General features: G+C 34.6%; 2 long non-coding RNA genes across 2 annotated transcripts in view; both read left to right on the top strand.

The window, feature by feature from the left end:
• The first annotated feature begins 389 nt into the window (after nucleotides 1-389).
• LOC139430313 (uncharacterized) lies at nucleotides 390-2,539 on the top strand. The gene is made up of 2 exons (XR_011640781.1): nucleotides 390-1,744; nucleotides 2,347-2,539. It is a non-coding gene; the product is annotated as an uncharacterized lncRNA (long non-coding RNA).
• Nucleotides 2,540-17,083: 14,544 nt separating this feature from the next.
• Nucleotides 17,084-17,468, top strand: part of LOC111413818 (uncharacterized) — a 65,490-nt gene continuing 65,105 nt past the window's right edge. Inside the window, exon 1 of the long non-coding RNA XR_002706213.2 lies at nucleotides 17,084-17,176. This is a non-coding gene — a long non-coding RNA (uncharacterized lncRNA). The remainder of the gene's footprint in view (nucleotides 17,177-17,468) is intronic.

Below are 17,468 nucleotides of genomic sequence, written 5' to 3'. Positions count from 1 at the left end.
TCTCAACGTCTTTCGCTAATTTCTCTATTAAAAAATTAATATTCTATTCATATCGAAAAAAGCATTAAAAACTGATATTTGCGTAATGTAAATTGTTGTGAACCAAAATATTTAAAAAAAACGAACGTAGTAAAAAAGTGGGCTACGACTACGATTATTAATAAAAAATCAAAATAATAAATAAATTGGAAAGTCAATAAAAAGATTGATTGTGATTCGTAATTAAGAAAAATTGTTAATAAACAATAATATTTAGAAGTCGTTTAATTTCTTCATTAACAACATCGACGAGAAAAAGAATCGTAATAAAATAAACACGATGTTTTTTTTATCTATAAAGGGTCGGGCCTAGTAGAAAACAAACTCCGCCTCGTTGCTTCCGAACTCTTAAGAGCCCACTTTACCAGGTCGGTCAGTTTCTGAGGGGCGCAGACGACGGACGTTCGGAAGCAACGAGGCGGAGTTTATTTTCTACTAGGCCCGACCCTTTATAGATAAAAAAACATCGTGTTTATTTTATTACGATTCTTTTTCTCGTCGATGTTGTTAATGAAGAAATTAAACGACTTCTTCTAAATATTATTGTTTATTAACAATTTTTCTTAATTATGAATTACAATCAATCTTTTTATTGACTTTCCAATTTATTTATTATTTTAGTTATTATTTTGATTTTTTATTAATAATCGTAGTCGTAGCCCACCTTTTTACTACGTTTGTTTTTTTAAGTATTTTGGTTCACAACAATTTACATTACGCAAATATCAGTTTTTTAATGCTTTTTTTCGATATGAATAGAATATTAATTTTTTAATAGAGAAATTAGAGAAAGAAGTTGAGAACATCTAAGATTATGGGTTTATAATTCAATTGAATGTAAGGCAAAAATCAATTTCAAATGCAATAAATAATTTTGCGAGGCATAAAACATTTATATCATTTTGAAACGAAAATAACATTTATAACTCCATTTTATATTAAAATAGATATATTTGCAATACAGGGAATGTGAAAAGTTCGGTACAACATTTATAAATTATATCTTTGTTGTATTATTATGCGTTCGTTTGATATACAGGTGTCTCAGAGTAACCGTGTAAGTAATTTTATTTGAAAACACAGGTAGTTACAAAAATTAAAGAAAAAATAGCTGAATAAATGTGGTTCCTTTATGAATATTATTACTTTTCATTCGAACTTTTTTAATATTTCTGTTTAAAAAAATGGACTGCATGGTCTGTATCACCTTGTATAAGTAAATGAAATAATATGTAATACCTAATTAATAATAATATTAAATAATGATTCAAGTATACAAAATATGGCTAATAGTGTAATAAATAAAACAGCCCTGACTAGAAAAATCTTTAGGAAATTTTAATTTGCCATCGTTGAATAGATGTAAGCTCTTGAAATTCGCTGGACACTTCACCTCGACGATGGCATTTTCGTTTTTTATTGTTTCATTTGGACTTGCAACTAAGAATCCGTACATCCTACGGATGAATAGAGCTCAAAAGTTTGCTGGCAAGTTATATTTACTTTCAAATTTTTTTAATGCAAGCCATTCATAGTCTTAGCCATGTTAGTGCTATTATTTCTAGCAAATTTCGAGTACAAGATTGATTTAACTTTATTTAAGCAAGACGTGTCATTTCTCATCCTACATACATCACCAAATCTCGATGCAGTTAGGCACAGATACCTTTCTTGGATCCATATCTGATTGGTACTTTAGCTTCTGGTAAGAATTTGTATTTTATTTCTGTTAATGCATCCATCTTGCAAGTTTCTAATAAATTCTTCTTTCTTTTATATTCTTCGTGTGAAATGTCACTCATAAATTATAACCGAATTGCTATCATTACCCTGATCGGCTTTCGCTACCTACCTGAATTACCCCGTATACACGAGTATTTTTTTTTATGTATACAATTATTTTATAGCAGTACCACTCCGGATGATGCATCGTAATTGACGTTCGAGCGTTTAGCGTTTACAGTCTTTATTCAGTTTTTATTTACTTCTTCTGAAGCTGTAACTAAATTAATTCTTCTTTACCTGCGTTCTTCATAGACTGCTATGCCATGTCACTTACGGTTTCTCGATATTTTTGGAATGGTTTTGTTAACATAAATGGTATATCCACACATAACAATAATTCTTCAGCCTGTGTATATCCGGTACCGACAGATAACAGAAACAACAGCAGAGTTTATCTCAATAGACTCTTTGCTTTCTTCAGTGTAAAGCTTCTTTTTTATCCCGCACATAAAACATAAAAGAAATGAGCTGCTAAGCCCTTCTTTTGACTCATTAATAAATTTAATGTGAGTTTTGTTGCAGTTGAATGGATTATTCTCCACCATCAGTATTTGGTTCTGCATCATTTGTATTATTTATCTTATGGTATCGCTTCAAATAATGTATCGTTTTAATTTTTACTGTGATGGTTTATTCTTTTTAAATAAGTCCTTTTTATGTGTGCCACAGTTTATACAATAAAATTAATAAAATTTAACTTACCTTTCGGAATGAATACATTTTTCAATTAAATCTCGGACTATAAAATATGAAATTTTAGATTTTATAAAAATTTATATCGTAAATTATTACCGTCTATTACTCCTTTTTCGAGAACATCTTCAAATGCTAAGGGGTAGTTTTTTAGATGAACATACTTACCCATTGTTTATAAAAACTTTACACAAACTAAATTAAACTAACACTATAGTACACAATAAAATAACAACTATTGACTATAAATTCAAAAATTTTGTTAAATTACACAATTATTAGTAGAAAATCACGGAAAATAAAGTTCAAAACGTACTTTTGGAAATGATTATTTTCTCTACCACATTAAAAAGTAATAGATAAAACAAGGAGCTTCGATGAAGAGAGTCGATGTCAGCGCCGCTCAGTCGGCAGGAGGCGGGACTAACGCGGTGGTAATACTTCGTGGGAATCTTGACGGAAAATATTCATTTTTACGCTACCTTATTGCAATTTTAGCAAATTACAAACTATTCCTTTATAACTAAAAATTTTGAAAAAATTTATTTGAAAAATGTTACTATTTTCAAGTATACTATCATGCAAGCTAAAAAAGAACGACCAAATTCTATAATATTGAGGAAAAAAACCCCTTTTTTTGGAAAACTTTAAAAATTTTCACCATGCGTTATGTAGAATTGTTAGAAGAAGCTATGTACAAAATTTCATCCAAATATTTTCATAAATAATGTATGTTTTTTGTAATTTGCTGAGCTGTATGGTAAAGTAGCCTCTTAACACAAAATAACGAAACGTTTCTTCCCATCGCTTTTAGTTTCTAATTTATGAATGATTTTGTTGATGAAAACGCCAATTTTGAAAGTATAGAATTAAAACTAGTAATTAGCATCTAAAAAGATATTCGTGCGAAGATAATCATACATCAGATTGGCGTGTAACGATGTAAATCGACATTCGTAGTCGATAATCGAAATTCTTGTGTTGTCGATATCATAAATTTCGATTTCGATCACACATTTCGATTTAGTTACAGAATAAGGTTGAATTTCTATTGTATTCTTGACTTCACACGTTTTCTGGGTAGATAAAATTCGATCATTTGTTACAAGAAACTTTTATCGATCTCATAGCTGACCATGTTCGCGTAGGAATTTCCAGAAAAATTCTACCCTAACGGCTAACCATTAATTTCTTGACGATGTTATCGGCAAGTCCCTTACAGGGGCGTGGCACGGTTTATTCGCAGTCGCGTAACCCACTATCCGCAGGTAAATCGCGACGGTTTCACGTGTCCGAAGCAACTCAGAAGGTGGCAAAGCCTTTGCGTTCTGTGGTGGGCAGAACACTCTCTCGGTGTTCACAAATCGCCCGCCCGGAGTATTATTGGCTTTTCGCGTGCGAACTCGGCGCCTCCCGACCTGTAATTATATACATACACGGAGAACCGATCGAGCACTTCATACAGCGATGCGTGCCAAATTAATATTCACCGCTCATTACACTCACACCGTAATTGATAATGTACCTATACGTACACAACATTTGACGCATACACAAGAGAAATAATTAGTAGGTTGTATGCTTTTCATTTTATATAGAAATGAGGAAATTTTTTTAACTAAATTTCTTACATTAAAAAAAAACCCGGCCATATTTTAAGTAAATGTTCTCCCATTAAAGGTTATATTATACTAGATGACCTAAAGTGTTTCAAAGCGTCCCATCTTAACATACAAATTGCACATGATGGGGCCATTAAAAATGAATCACACGCGTTATAAACGATCCGAGTATAAATCATGTTAGTGAGGCGGCTACCTAACTTCAGCATCGTACGTTTTAATTAATGGTAAACGCGAGCATTGCCTTTTTCGTCGCTCTCTCTTACACTTTTGCTGGTCTTTTCTATTGCTCTCCCTCCGGTGGTTACTTAATAATTACAGGATACCGAACCTGACTGCTATTACAGTTAAGCACTCGCGGCCATCCCATTTTGTACAATACGATTTTTTAACGAATTATTAAAATGGGTTCGCTCGTTAGGGCGATTTGAATATAAATTATTTCTTTAGGGCAAGGAGTACTCACGCTCCGAACACAGAACCTAACCGGTTCGGTTCGAACCCGGCGACGAGTGACTACTGCAAGGCACAAAAATGACTTATAACTTATTATTATGATTATGGAAATCGCAGACCTCGGAGCTTCTTGCACTATAATGCCAATCGTAAATCTTTTCGTTGATGATGATGTTTTATGAAATTCTTTTATTTTTTTTATTCTAAGGTTACCAATCATGTCCAATTTCTTCTCAACGTTCTGACATTATAATTTAAGTATTCCCTTATAGGTTTCAGAAAAAATTTGTTTAAAAAGTCATGATCAAGATTTAATCTTCCAGTATACTCGCTTAAACAGTTACACGCAGCAGTTTCAGCAGTTGCTGAATTTTGCTATTCAAAAAGATATCTCTTTGATAAATGGTTATTAGGTGTGATTTTAAGCAGCTTCTTGTATTGTTTACGTATTGCAATTACAATTTTCAAACATTTCTTATTTTTATCCCGAAAAAAGATACATTTTGTATTTGGTACGTAAAAGTACCGTCAGGATAATAACAGGTACAATATTGGGATTGATGTAAAAATGAGCCAAGCAAATATAGATATGTTTTGGTACTTGAACAAAGCTTTGACTGATGAAGAACTTTTGGTTGAGACTGAAAAAGTTTGTGTTGAATTAAAAAATTTCCCATTGGATAATTCTGAACAAACAGCATAGAAGATGACGTTATTACTAGTGCTAGTGAGATACTTATGCTGGAAGATGAAGAAGTAGAACAACTAACTAATCAAAATGAGGAAAGTGACATTGAAGTGGTAGAAATACGTGGCAAAGGGCCCAAGAAGAGAAACAAGGCAGAAATTGATAGAAAAAACGGGAAAACAGACTGAAATTCCAGGATACGATTATGCAGAGTGAATAATTCGTGATACTTTTGCAACTTGCAATAACCCTACAGTATATTTTCTAACACTGATGGGTAACTGTGTGAAAGATATTACCTTTCGAAGTTGTACGCCACCCAAAGCAATAAAACGTTAAACTTGAAAGAAAAAGAGTTGCTGTCTTTCCTTCAAATAAATTTCTTAATGAGTTATCACAGTTTGCCAAGCTATAAACTCTTCTGAAGTAATGCTGAAAACTTGGGTGTACCACTTGTCGTACGAACAATGACCCGTAACAGGTTTCAGGAGATTTTTTCATATATGCATCATTCCTAGAATAACGAATACGGATAAACTATAAGATCCGTCCGTATTTTGAAACATTTAACCGTCAGTTTTCCAGTTATTATCATGACACTAAGCAGTTGGCTGTGGATGAATCCCTGATAATCTTCAAATGGAGATCAAGTATGAAACAATTCAATCTCATGAAGCCCATAAAAAGAGGTTATAAGCTCTGGTGATTAGCAGATAAGAAAAGGTACATAAAGAAATTTGATGTATATTATGAAAAATCTCCTGAAATTTCAAGTTTATGGATTAGGTGAAAGAATTGTCTTTCAACTTACTGAAGATGAGTGGAATAGAAGTAGAATAATTGATTCGATAAGTTTTTTACAAGTATCTGTCTTTTGGAAAAACTGAGGAAAATTGAGAAAACCTTAGCTTGTGGAATAATAAGGTCTCACAAAAAAGGTGCACCAAAAAATTTGGTAGATGATAAACGAATGAAAGAGGAAATTATGATTATCGGATCTCAAATTTCGATATAAGTTATTACAAATGCTGTCCTTCCATTTGCAACTGCATGAAATTTTGCACTAATTTTCATGGAACAGAAGAGACCACTGTAAAAAGAAAGCAAAATAATGGAACGAAAATTTATGTGTGCTGTCCTTCAGTCGTTGATGATTACAATAAAAACATGGGTTCGGTAGATCATGCCGATCAACTTCGACAAGTGTATCCGTTTCAAGAAGTGGTGACACAGGCTTTTCTTTGGTTTTACAGGTATATGCTTCGTCAATTCTTTTGTCATATATTCTGAATGTGAAGAGGAAAGGATGACGCTATTAGATTTTCGTCGTTGTGCAGCTGCAGGTCTGATAAATAAATATACAAATTTATTACTCCACGAAAGTATCGTATTCTGTTATCGACAACCGACATAAGACTTGAGAAAAGTGGTTCGCACTGGATTACTTTTGGAAAAGAAAGAGGAAGGTGTGAAAATTGCTCTGCCAAAGTTATTCAGTCCAGACCACATTCAAAATGTACTGCGTGCAATGTTTATTTATGTTGTAATGAAAAAAACAACTGTTTTTCTGAATATCATAATGTTATGTAGCTAAAGCAAGTGTTACTTATTTTCTACCGTAATAAAAAATGTATTATTTTTATATTAACAATAAAAATTATTGTATACTGCAACATCACTAAATATATTTTAATACCTGACGGTACTCTCAAGTACCATTACCCTTCTGGAATGGGGGGGATTGTTATATTTTGCTAAAATTGATCCCAAAGGCCTTTATTAAGTGGCGTTTTAATTCTGTCACAAAATTTCAAAATTTTTGACTTCTTGGGACACAAAGGGTTAAGACGGCTAAACCTAAATGTTTCTAGTTCTAGATTGAGTGTTAGTTCTAGTTTTACTTCAATAAATATATTCAACAATCTACCGCTGAATAACAATTAATACTAGTACTAACACTACCACCAAAACTAACACTAGACCTAAAACTAGAAACATTAGAGTTTAACTTTGCGTCTCTTAAAAGGGCTAAACCCGATTGTTTGTAGTTCTAGGTCTAGTGTTACTTCTCTTTTTAATTCAATAAAAATATGTGCTGAATAACAATTAAATCTAGAACTAACACTAGATCTAGAACTAGAAAGTTTCTAGAATCTACAGACTGATAGTCTGCGCGCGTGTATTGAAAGATTGAAAGATTAAGGAGTTAAAAATATATAGTTAATCTCAAGTTGGTTATGGTAATACAAACGAGTTCATTTGCGGCTTGTGCCAGTAATTGCCTACAAAATAATTATCGCGTAATGTAGCTCATTACATTGATGAATGGCTTTCATTTATCTTGACTTCTGACCGAGTGGTTCTGTAGTTAACAACACAACTAACCTAAGGTGAAGGAATCTGGTAATTTGTTAAAGTAAACCTAACACGATATATAAGGACTTTTCAATATATTCCTGAATTCAAATTAAAAAATATTATAGTATTATTAAATATTATAGTATTCGATTTTAATATGTATGTCCTGTTTATTCTATTTTCATGGAAATCTTATAATTTATATTCACCCGTCATGTCGCATAATGTTTCGCAGCAAATAAAGCGAAGCCGCGTTACGATTTCCAACAAATTACCGTGTCGTAATGTTTATTCATGAATTTAATTCCAAGAACTGGTGGTGACACAACTTTGCGACACGTCCGATTTCGCTTGGATGTTCACACTGACCCAAATTTTATGTACCGCGAATACACACGTTCGCATATGGATTTTCTGTCAGGTGTTCGGCGTATTAATCTAAATTCAGTGCGCGGGTCCGTGCCGACTAACAAAGGGTTGTAAAGGAGGATTTTCCCCAGGGCGGTATTCGCCGAGATGGAAAATTTGCGCACGTGTCGGTATTCGCGCCAAGACCTGAATTTAATTTCGCAGATTGCCCGCTCGTATACTGCCTGACAATATTTTTATGTAGTTTATGTCTTGCTGCTTCTTTTCAAAATTTTATTACAATACTCAAAACACTTTCTCTAAAACAAGCGTAACCTAAGTTGATTGCAAGTGCATACACCAGGTATACTAAGTCAAAATCTATGATAATTATTATTAATTATTTATTAATTAATATTCAATTACTGAAAAAGTTCATGATATTTTAAATTGATTTATTGAAACTAGTTAAATTGACATTATTGCCAGTTATAAAGTAACCAAAGTGCGTAATAATATGTCGACTGCTTTTGTCGGCATAAAACTTCTCATCGATTCCAATTTCCTATTGACCATATAAGTTGACATGTTGAATAATGGTCGGTCATATGGCCATATATCTCCTGTACGCGTACAACGGTATCGAGTCGGGCGAATTCGAATGCCATATTGTGCTGCTAATATGGTTACGGTGAAACAATCGGCTTTTGGGAGTGTATTGGTTGCCGTTCTTGTGCAACCCTAAATATTACGCATTAATGTGAGTGGTGAGCTCTGGAAGGAAACGAGTTCTTTATATAAATATTTTCTGGTTCCCATATACATGCATATGCCGCGAAGGAGCTTTCATTTTGCAATAATACGTTCGATATTAAAGCGTGTTGAAAGTGTTGTTTGGAGAACACAAACGGTTACGGCATAATGCAAATGTTACGTTCACGGTTCGACACAGATGTTGTTATGAATATCCAAAAACGTAAAGCAAATATTGTAAAGGTAGATCTTTACAATAAGCGTGTAATCGCCTGTGACATACTATAATACAAATGGTAAGGTTGAAGTTCTCTTGAGTTGTCACCATATTTCTTAAGGTAAGAACCAGGCGTATTATGGTAATACCGCTGTTATCCGTGGTTAAAAATGTGTCTTTCGTAGACTTGATCCCGTTCTCACCATGAAGAACGAGGGAAACAAAACCACCGCGAAGTCCATCCTTTAAAGATCAATTTTTCATCTCTTGTTCGTCTTAATGGCACGTCAGCACGTACGTTATTTGCGAGCTACCTCGACCTCGAAGCTTCGGTACCCAACCAGACAGCCATAATGCACTCGGTGATATGAATCAAGATGATGAATGTAAAAGTGACGGTTTATACTAATTTATCATGTCCCGTATGCAAATGTGCCCATGCTTGGTATACGTAGGTGCCATACTCGGGCGTCGTCGGTTGCCGTTGCACCTTTTTCTCACATGTTTCCTCCTCCTCTACAATCAATGTCCATTCCGCTCGTCGACGTCTACCATTATCTATGCCCAACGGAATGGAACTTAATTACCATATAATTTCGGAGGTGTTTTTATAGCGTTTAAAGATAATTATGGCCCATGGGGAACGATTACCTACACCTTTTTTAGGACCACATGCGTTGAGCATCATCTCATAAGACGACGTTTGAGCTTTCAAGAGTTCCAAGCTTTCTCGGACGGGAGGACGACTTCACGATCGCCACGGGTATTAATGGAGCCGGCTCTGTTTCTATTTCTATTATTTATGACCTGTCATTGTTTTATTCAAACGAATTACCCGAACTTTCGACGGGTACATTTGATTTACCGCTTTTTAAGTTCGACATCTGTGCCGCGAGTTGGCGTTTTGATGTAAATAAATCGATCCCGTTGAGCTAAATCGAGTTTTGTTCAGCTGGTAAAAGGTTTTTTACCAAGTTGTTTGTTTCTTCGTACTAATTTAACGATTACACGATTCGTTTTCTTCGGTAACGACCTCTTTCTTTGTCGACCATTGTTGGGCTTGTTAACGAAGTAGCTATGCTAGCCGAGGAAATCAATCACACTACGTGAGCTTAATTTTCTTAACAATTGTTTTGTATGCCATCTCAACAAGTAGATTACATCATAAAAATTTTTTTCTATCACTTTTATATTTCTATTTTTTTGTACCTCTAAATCTACTACATCACGAGTAGATGTAGTTTAATAATTATATTTGAATTTTTAATGACTCTCATATCACTTCATAAAATCAATTAAACAGACGGTGTATTTTGTTATCGCTTTAATTTTTAACATAATCTTGTCGTTTCATCATAATTCCACGTACACTGAACTGTATTGAAGTTTAAGTTGAGCTAAATCAACTTAATCATTAATAAATATACAAAGATTTTAACATTTAAATTTGGTGATGTTTTCCTCTAAACTAATTCAAGAGAACATATTTTATCATATTATTGTTGTGTGAAAACAGTACTGTTGGAAGCAACGATACAAATTTGAATTTTGACTTCGTAATGCGAGAGATGGTGCTACAAGAGTAACATTGCGTGTTGTTGCATCACATGTTATTGTTGCGGTTTGAATAGCTTTTGGCGGATTTTTATTACTTTAATATCTATAGTGAAATTTAGTGCCCCTTTCTAATACACAGTAGAAAGAAAGAATGCAGATTAGGTTAGTTTTTAGACGCACTCATAAAGCTGATTTGAAAACTGTTATTGAAGGGGCAATGCTTAAGTTATAATTTTATAAACTCGTTGACAAAAAAACTTGCCATGAAGTATGGGAGTTAAATGAACATGAAACTAAATAAATTTAAAAAAAGGTGAAGACGAAGAAGATTGTGCAAAAGAAAGGTATTCACTATTATTAGTTATCAATTTTCGATAATAGTCTTAGTAAGGCATATATTTCAATAGAAATCTCTTCTTTTCAGGATTGAGAATCAGTAACTACACTACCGATCAGCTGTTTGAGTTGTATGTAAAGCAAGTTTTGCAGTTACATCATCATTCATACATGTTATATATCGTCGGCTTAGTAAGAAAACCACGTAACTCCAATTTTTACCAAAAATAAGATTTTGATGTAATTATGCAACAAATTATTAAATCTACCAATTCCGAAAACTGCGCGTATATTGAAATACAAGTTTCCACTCAAATGCTTAAAATAAAAAGCACTTAATACGACTGTCAAATTAAAAAAAATCCAGTTTTTTCTGTCTCCTGTAAAATTTTCCGAAACGGAGTTACGTGGTTTTTTTACTAAGCCGACGATATGTTATCAAAATACATTACAAATTCAACAGTGGTAACAGCGATGCTGAGCCAAATTTTGGTAAATTCTGCGACATGAGTTTTCGACTTAAACACTCTCGTCTTTGGCATGAAGGTACATACCTATGCCTTCTATCATCGATGCATGAAGTATATAGAACTATACATTATGTTCTCGAGAAACAATTGTAGGTTGTGACGCTACAGGATTTCGAAAACTTGGTGAAGATATTCTACCTGTTTATTTAATTATTACTACAGAATCTGGTGTCATGCAGGTGCACAATGGTACTTGCCTTAGCGGAGATATCCGAATGGACATGCTTTATGGGATGTTGATGTCGAATGTTTCACTATCGTCGAACATGGTACTTTTAAATCTCTTCCTAAAATGGACATAACTTCTTTGATCACCTAGTATAAATGTCGTCTTGAATAAACCAAGCCTGTTTAAGTATGATGAAGTTACTCGGTCATAGAACAATAAAAAAAACTTTTCCGCGTGTTCGATACTTAAATGCAAAAATGTCAGCGTGATAACAAATATTTGCCATAGTCGATTATCGCCAAGAGTCGGCCGTAATTTCACACATTATAAAGTTGTATATTGATCCCATATCAACGAGGGCAGAGTATGTTTTTCTAATAATCTCCAGATATCGCTTGAAGAAGCTTTCTGAACAGTTTTAGTACTAATTCTCCTTTTGACAGCTTTGGCACCAATGCTAAGCTGCATTCTCGGGAATTTATCACTCTGTATGATGGCTTTATTACGTTGCTTGGTGGACCGGTGGAATTTACGTTTAGTTTTTCATAGAATTTTTTCGTTCTAGATACCATGTATTCTTCAATTGTATTGACATTCTCTAGTTCTCTGGAGCTGTTTATTTCTTACGTACCACATTTATGATTAGATTTTGTAGTGCTACTTCAAATTTCATATGCGTTTCATTGGACTAATTAGTGAGGTGTGTATCAGTATAGTACACTCAACTTTAAGCGCGAATTTATTTATGAGACTATATAGTTCTGCTAGCCTTCCATAGCCTTGATTTAGTGCTCCAAGATACTTTAGCGCTTCATATTCATTTTTCCATCCAATTAGTTGGCAAATATTTTACCGGTTGTAGAGGGTTTTTATTTTTAGTAAATATTTTTGCTCCACATGTTTGTTCATTTGCTTTTAAGTTCCATAGGTTTAACCATATATTAATCTTATCTGCATTTGTTTACAATTGTTTTATGACCGCCATTAGTAATCTTTTAAAAATAAAACTGTGTCGTCAGCTAACATAAATATATCATTGTTTATAACTTGAGCGATGTCATGTAAATATTAATTACTCAATATACTTGCTCTAATTGGTGATTTCCAGGAAATGTGATCGCGAATTTTGGTAAAGAAGGTCAGGAATGATAAAAGGACTAACTTGAGGTATTCTGAAATATTTGTATTGTAGTCTATCTAACCATGTTCTATTAAAAGTCTGCGTGATTTCGAGCAGCAGAGCCGTTCTGTTTTATTTTCAAAACCATTCTCCATTAAGTCGGGTAATCTCTGGAGTTGATGGCTTGATGAGTATCCTTGTTTCAACCCGAACCAAAAGGGTGGTAAAAGCTGATGTTCGTTGAGTTTGTCGCGTTAATATTCTTTTCCATATTCACATTTAACTTCAATCGCAATTTTTGTTGCAATATTATTTAATTTTGTTAAAATTTTGTTTGTAACAATTCTTTCTTTATTAGTGAGCAGTGGAAGAATCTTTTGATAGCGTTTTCGATACAGAAACAGGGAATACCATCCTTTTACACATTTGGTTATGTTTCGAACAGATTTGCCTTCTTAATGTATTCCTATAATAAGTTTTCTGACAATTTTAATTGAATATGATATTTTTATTTATAACACGTGCGAAGCTTAAGGACTGATCAAAAGAATTTTCTGATTTATATCTAATTTACTTAATAGGTGGACTTTATATTCAAGGAAAACTTATAAAAGATATTTCACCAGTGGGCAGCTTATAATCTGTAATCGATGACTAATTGCAAAATTTTAAAGCACAGCTTCACTGATGTATTATCAACTTTTCATCGACAGTTTACCTTATAGAAATTTATTGCCATAAGAATAATGCCATTCTTATCAGATCCCCTCTGTTATGGAGCTCATCCAAACGTGGAAGATAATACTGAACTCGATGAACGAATCTCCCACTCTACACCATGCGTGGCAATTAGCGAATAGTAATTGGGTTTATAATTACTAGTTAGTTTATAATTACTAGAGTATACATTGTCAATTTTTTACCGATTTTATAAGCCTCGAATTGATAATTCTAACTCTGAAAATTTACCTGCAGTTTTTCAAATGTAAAAAATGAATCATAAGTTATTTAACAAAATATGTATTATAAAAATATGTCCATCACACCATTACACTGAATTTTAGACACACAAAATCAGATTACAAAAATACACAAAACCTTTTCCGCGAAAAGCGTTCTCTTGAAAAGTAAACAACCCATACAGCGAAATAGAATTGGGTCCGTATTGCACAATAAATGCAGATAAAAGTCGTCCTCAAAAGTTGTTTGCACTGCGACATTTGTTACTTAGAAAATTGAAGTACCCGCTACGAACTTTCGACCAGCGGCGTAGATGGCGCGCGCAATCCGGCCGCACCGGACCCTAAAGCCCTACAGCTATACGCCGCTTTCCGTTTTGTTTTCTTGCTAGTTCGCTTTGAACACGGTAAAGTTTACAATTCAATATAAGTTTCATTTCAGTAATAGCCCTTGCGTCGGATAAATGATACAAGTTCGTTCCAAGTACAGGAAGAGTGGAATTAGGGCTCACAATTCCCAGGATTTTATCCCTTTTTGAAGGCACAATACATATACTGTCGGTTGACAATGTCGTCTGATACGTTCTTTTGATAATTGACTTCAGCGAAGATATAAACATGAATTTTTGAGATGACTGTACAAAAGATCTCAAAATAGAAACGTTACTAAGCTTGTTTGAACCTTTATAAGTATTGTTATTACAAGATATAAAGTACCACAACTTAAATAATGTCAACATAACACAGCGGTAATTATTAAATTCTAAACGTGACTTTGCATCAAATTCTATTTTATTGTCGATTTAGTATTATTAGCTATATAAATAACGTACAGGTGTTCACTATTAAAAAACAATGTTAATGACACTAAGTTAATAGCGAGGCTGATAGTGTGAAAGAGTATAACATAGAAAACAATAAACCCCAAAATAATACGAACAACGCAGGGGCCAAAATAGAAAGCGTCATTTCGTAAACAGCTGCTCCGGTAATAATTTATAAAGCGTCAACCAACAACTATGACCGCAAGCCGGGACCGGACACGAAAGTAACTAACTAAATAACGATTCCGTTTGAGAGTCCGACAACGAAAGGAGAACACAAAACGTTCCGACCGTCAACTAGTTAGTTAACGGGTGAAATACGAGGTCTAACAAGTGTTCCTTTTCAGTTACTTGACACAAATTAATAGCGAGTTAATTTTGAATGGGAATTCGGTAGGGTTACCGCCATTCCACTTCATATGTACCTTATAGGATGAAGTGTTTCATGTTTTGAAAAATTATACCGACCAGCACAATAGCTTGAAATTGGAATTTGAGAACTTGAGTACTACTGTGTCCTGTTGTTGATCGTATCATTTCGTTTTCTTAATGAGGTTTGGTCTACATCTTACATCATTCGACTATGTGAAAAATTGAACTACTTATTTTCAAACCAAGATTCACAAATCTCTTAAATTATTCATGATAGTTCCATAACGTTTTGAATTCAATAACGAGTTCATCTATACAAAATTGTTACATTTCCAAACACAGTCTCTCTTCTCTACCCACTCGAAGTATCAAAACCAAACCGTTACACGAACAATGCCGTATTGTCGACTTTAAGGCGTCTCTCTTACCAATATCAATCACAAAACGTTCAATCAACGTGTGGCGACGTTACCACGAGAGCGCGGAAACGTACATATATTCGATTACAAAACTGCCTCCTTATAATACAAAGACCCGGATTATACCGCCCGAAGGATCGTCTAGAACGGTTTCACAACACGTCTGTGGCTGCGTCGAATCGTTTTGAAAACGTCCATTCGCATCAGGAAGAATCGAGTTACAACTTAATCCGGTAACTGGACGCCTCGACAGTGCCCTCGGAATCAATTATCATGATTCAGGAACGTTGTGGTGCGCCAAGGAACTATTCGGTCATTCAATCTATAATGATAGGTTAAAAAAATGTGTCTTTTACTCAACATGTTAAAAGCAAAATTATAATGTTTTCTGGATTATCGCGTAATGGTAATAAATGAGCACTTCCATGAACTTGTTTCCAACGAATCGCCCCCCTAGTTCAATTGTATTCAAGTGAATAAGGAGTGATGAAGTAAAGCTGCAGCCAACTGCTATTGAAATGCAAACTTGGAAATAACACCTCTCTTCGTACACGATGGGGACTGTTATTTTAAGGCCAACCGCCACACATGGCAAACGCCCTCAGCCGTTTTATTATGGGGCAATAGTGCGTGAGCTACATAAAATCACACTCCGAAGGGATTAGGGATTGACTAATCTCGGACGTAATTTTCGAATACGACGTCGTAGGTTGTTGGCGCCGTCGTCGATGTTACTTTGTTTAAAACTTGGGGAGCGCAAAACGGGTCGCAGATTAGGAAATTGAATTTCCATGTTTTTAGACCGCCGAAACCCTTGCACGTGTCGTGGTTTATATAGAACCCACTTGTGTGGTAGATTACAAACGGCTGAATCATGTACGGTTGCAAATTTCAACACTTTACCAACACCGTATATTTGTCCGATTCGTTTTAATTATTACCTTTTATGTTTGAGTAAGTGAAGTTATAGTTGAGATATGGACGAGAAAATAGCTTGAGGAAGCTGTGGGCGTGTTTATACAGGAATAGTGCGTCATGTAACAAATTAAACCCAGTTGTATCGTGCTCGACACATCTTGTAATGATTTATAGGGGACTTGCGTTCGAGTAGAGCAGAAATGAATGGGAAACGGGATACGCGTTTTCCTGGACGTGTAATCTCGTGACTCGATCGATTCGTCTGCTCCTGCTATTCAGCATCCTGTCATCCTGCCGACGAGCAGGAATTGGATGCACATGTTCCTCTTTTCGTTGTGGTCAGTAGCCTTTCGCCGAACGTGCGACTTCAAACACCTCGTAGTAATCTGCTGATTCTAATTAACGTCGAGACCGATCTCCAGCGTAATTTTTTATTTTCGCCTTTGTAACTGAAAAGTGAAAAAAAATCTAACAACTTATTTTTTCGGAAAGATTTAATGATAGTATCTTGATTTATCACCATGAAGTAATCTAATTGTATAATTTAAGGTTAGCGGGTCTAGTTTTAAGACATTTCTAAATGGATAAAATGTTTTTAAGTGCGTAACGGTGTTACTAATACGATACGATAAGAACGATACAAATCTCCAAATAGGTACTTTCCGTTTGAGGGTAGACATCAATGGCTAACATATTTATCAAGCTCAATCACGTGACCGTCTGAACAGAGCACGTATCACGGTTAATGTGCAAGGTCATCGGAATAAATTGAACTGCGCGTTCGGACCCCATTCGTTTCTTTATTAAAATCGTGCCATTGTTTCTATAATGAGAATGGCGGCGATCTCCTTCCATATCTCGCCGGTTAATTATTTTCAGTTTGGGCTTTGTGTCGACACAAACGCTGTCTTTAGATCAGTCTTTGTACGCTAGTCGAAGCTCAAGATGAGATGCGGCCGAGATACAACGATTGGCTACCGTATATGGAGAACAATGTGTATAGCATCTTAATTGTGAGTATCGGTAAAGTCCGGATGATGACTTCTGGACAGGTGTTTACGGCAACATTTCTTTCCAAGTCGTTGCCACCGCGCGAAACTATACACCATGCGCGGAAAGTATTAATTAATGTTTTTTAATTAATAACTATAAAGCAACGATTACCTCTTTAAAACGTGAACATAAAATTCGTATTTCTCCATTAAGTTTGTTGTTAGTCACGCCATGTGTTAACTCGTAATGTGCAGTTAACACCGTAAAATTGTGGTCGGTAGAAATTTTCCTTATAAGTATTTTCAATTTCTA

This window comes from Onthophagus taurus, chromosome 1 (assembly GCF_036711975.1).
Source record: "Onthophagus taurus isolate NC chromosome 1, IU_Otau_3.0, whole genome shotgun sequence".
Lineage (NCBI taxonomy): Eukaryota > Metazoa > Arthropoda > Insecta > Coleoptera > Scarabaeidae > Onthophagus > Onthophagus taurus.
The sequence above is the reverse complement of the archived record's forward strand: the minus strand, read 5'-3'. Positions and strand labels throughout refer to the sequence as shown.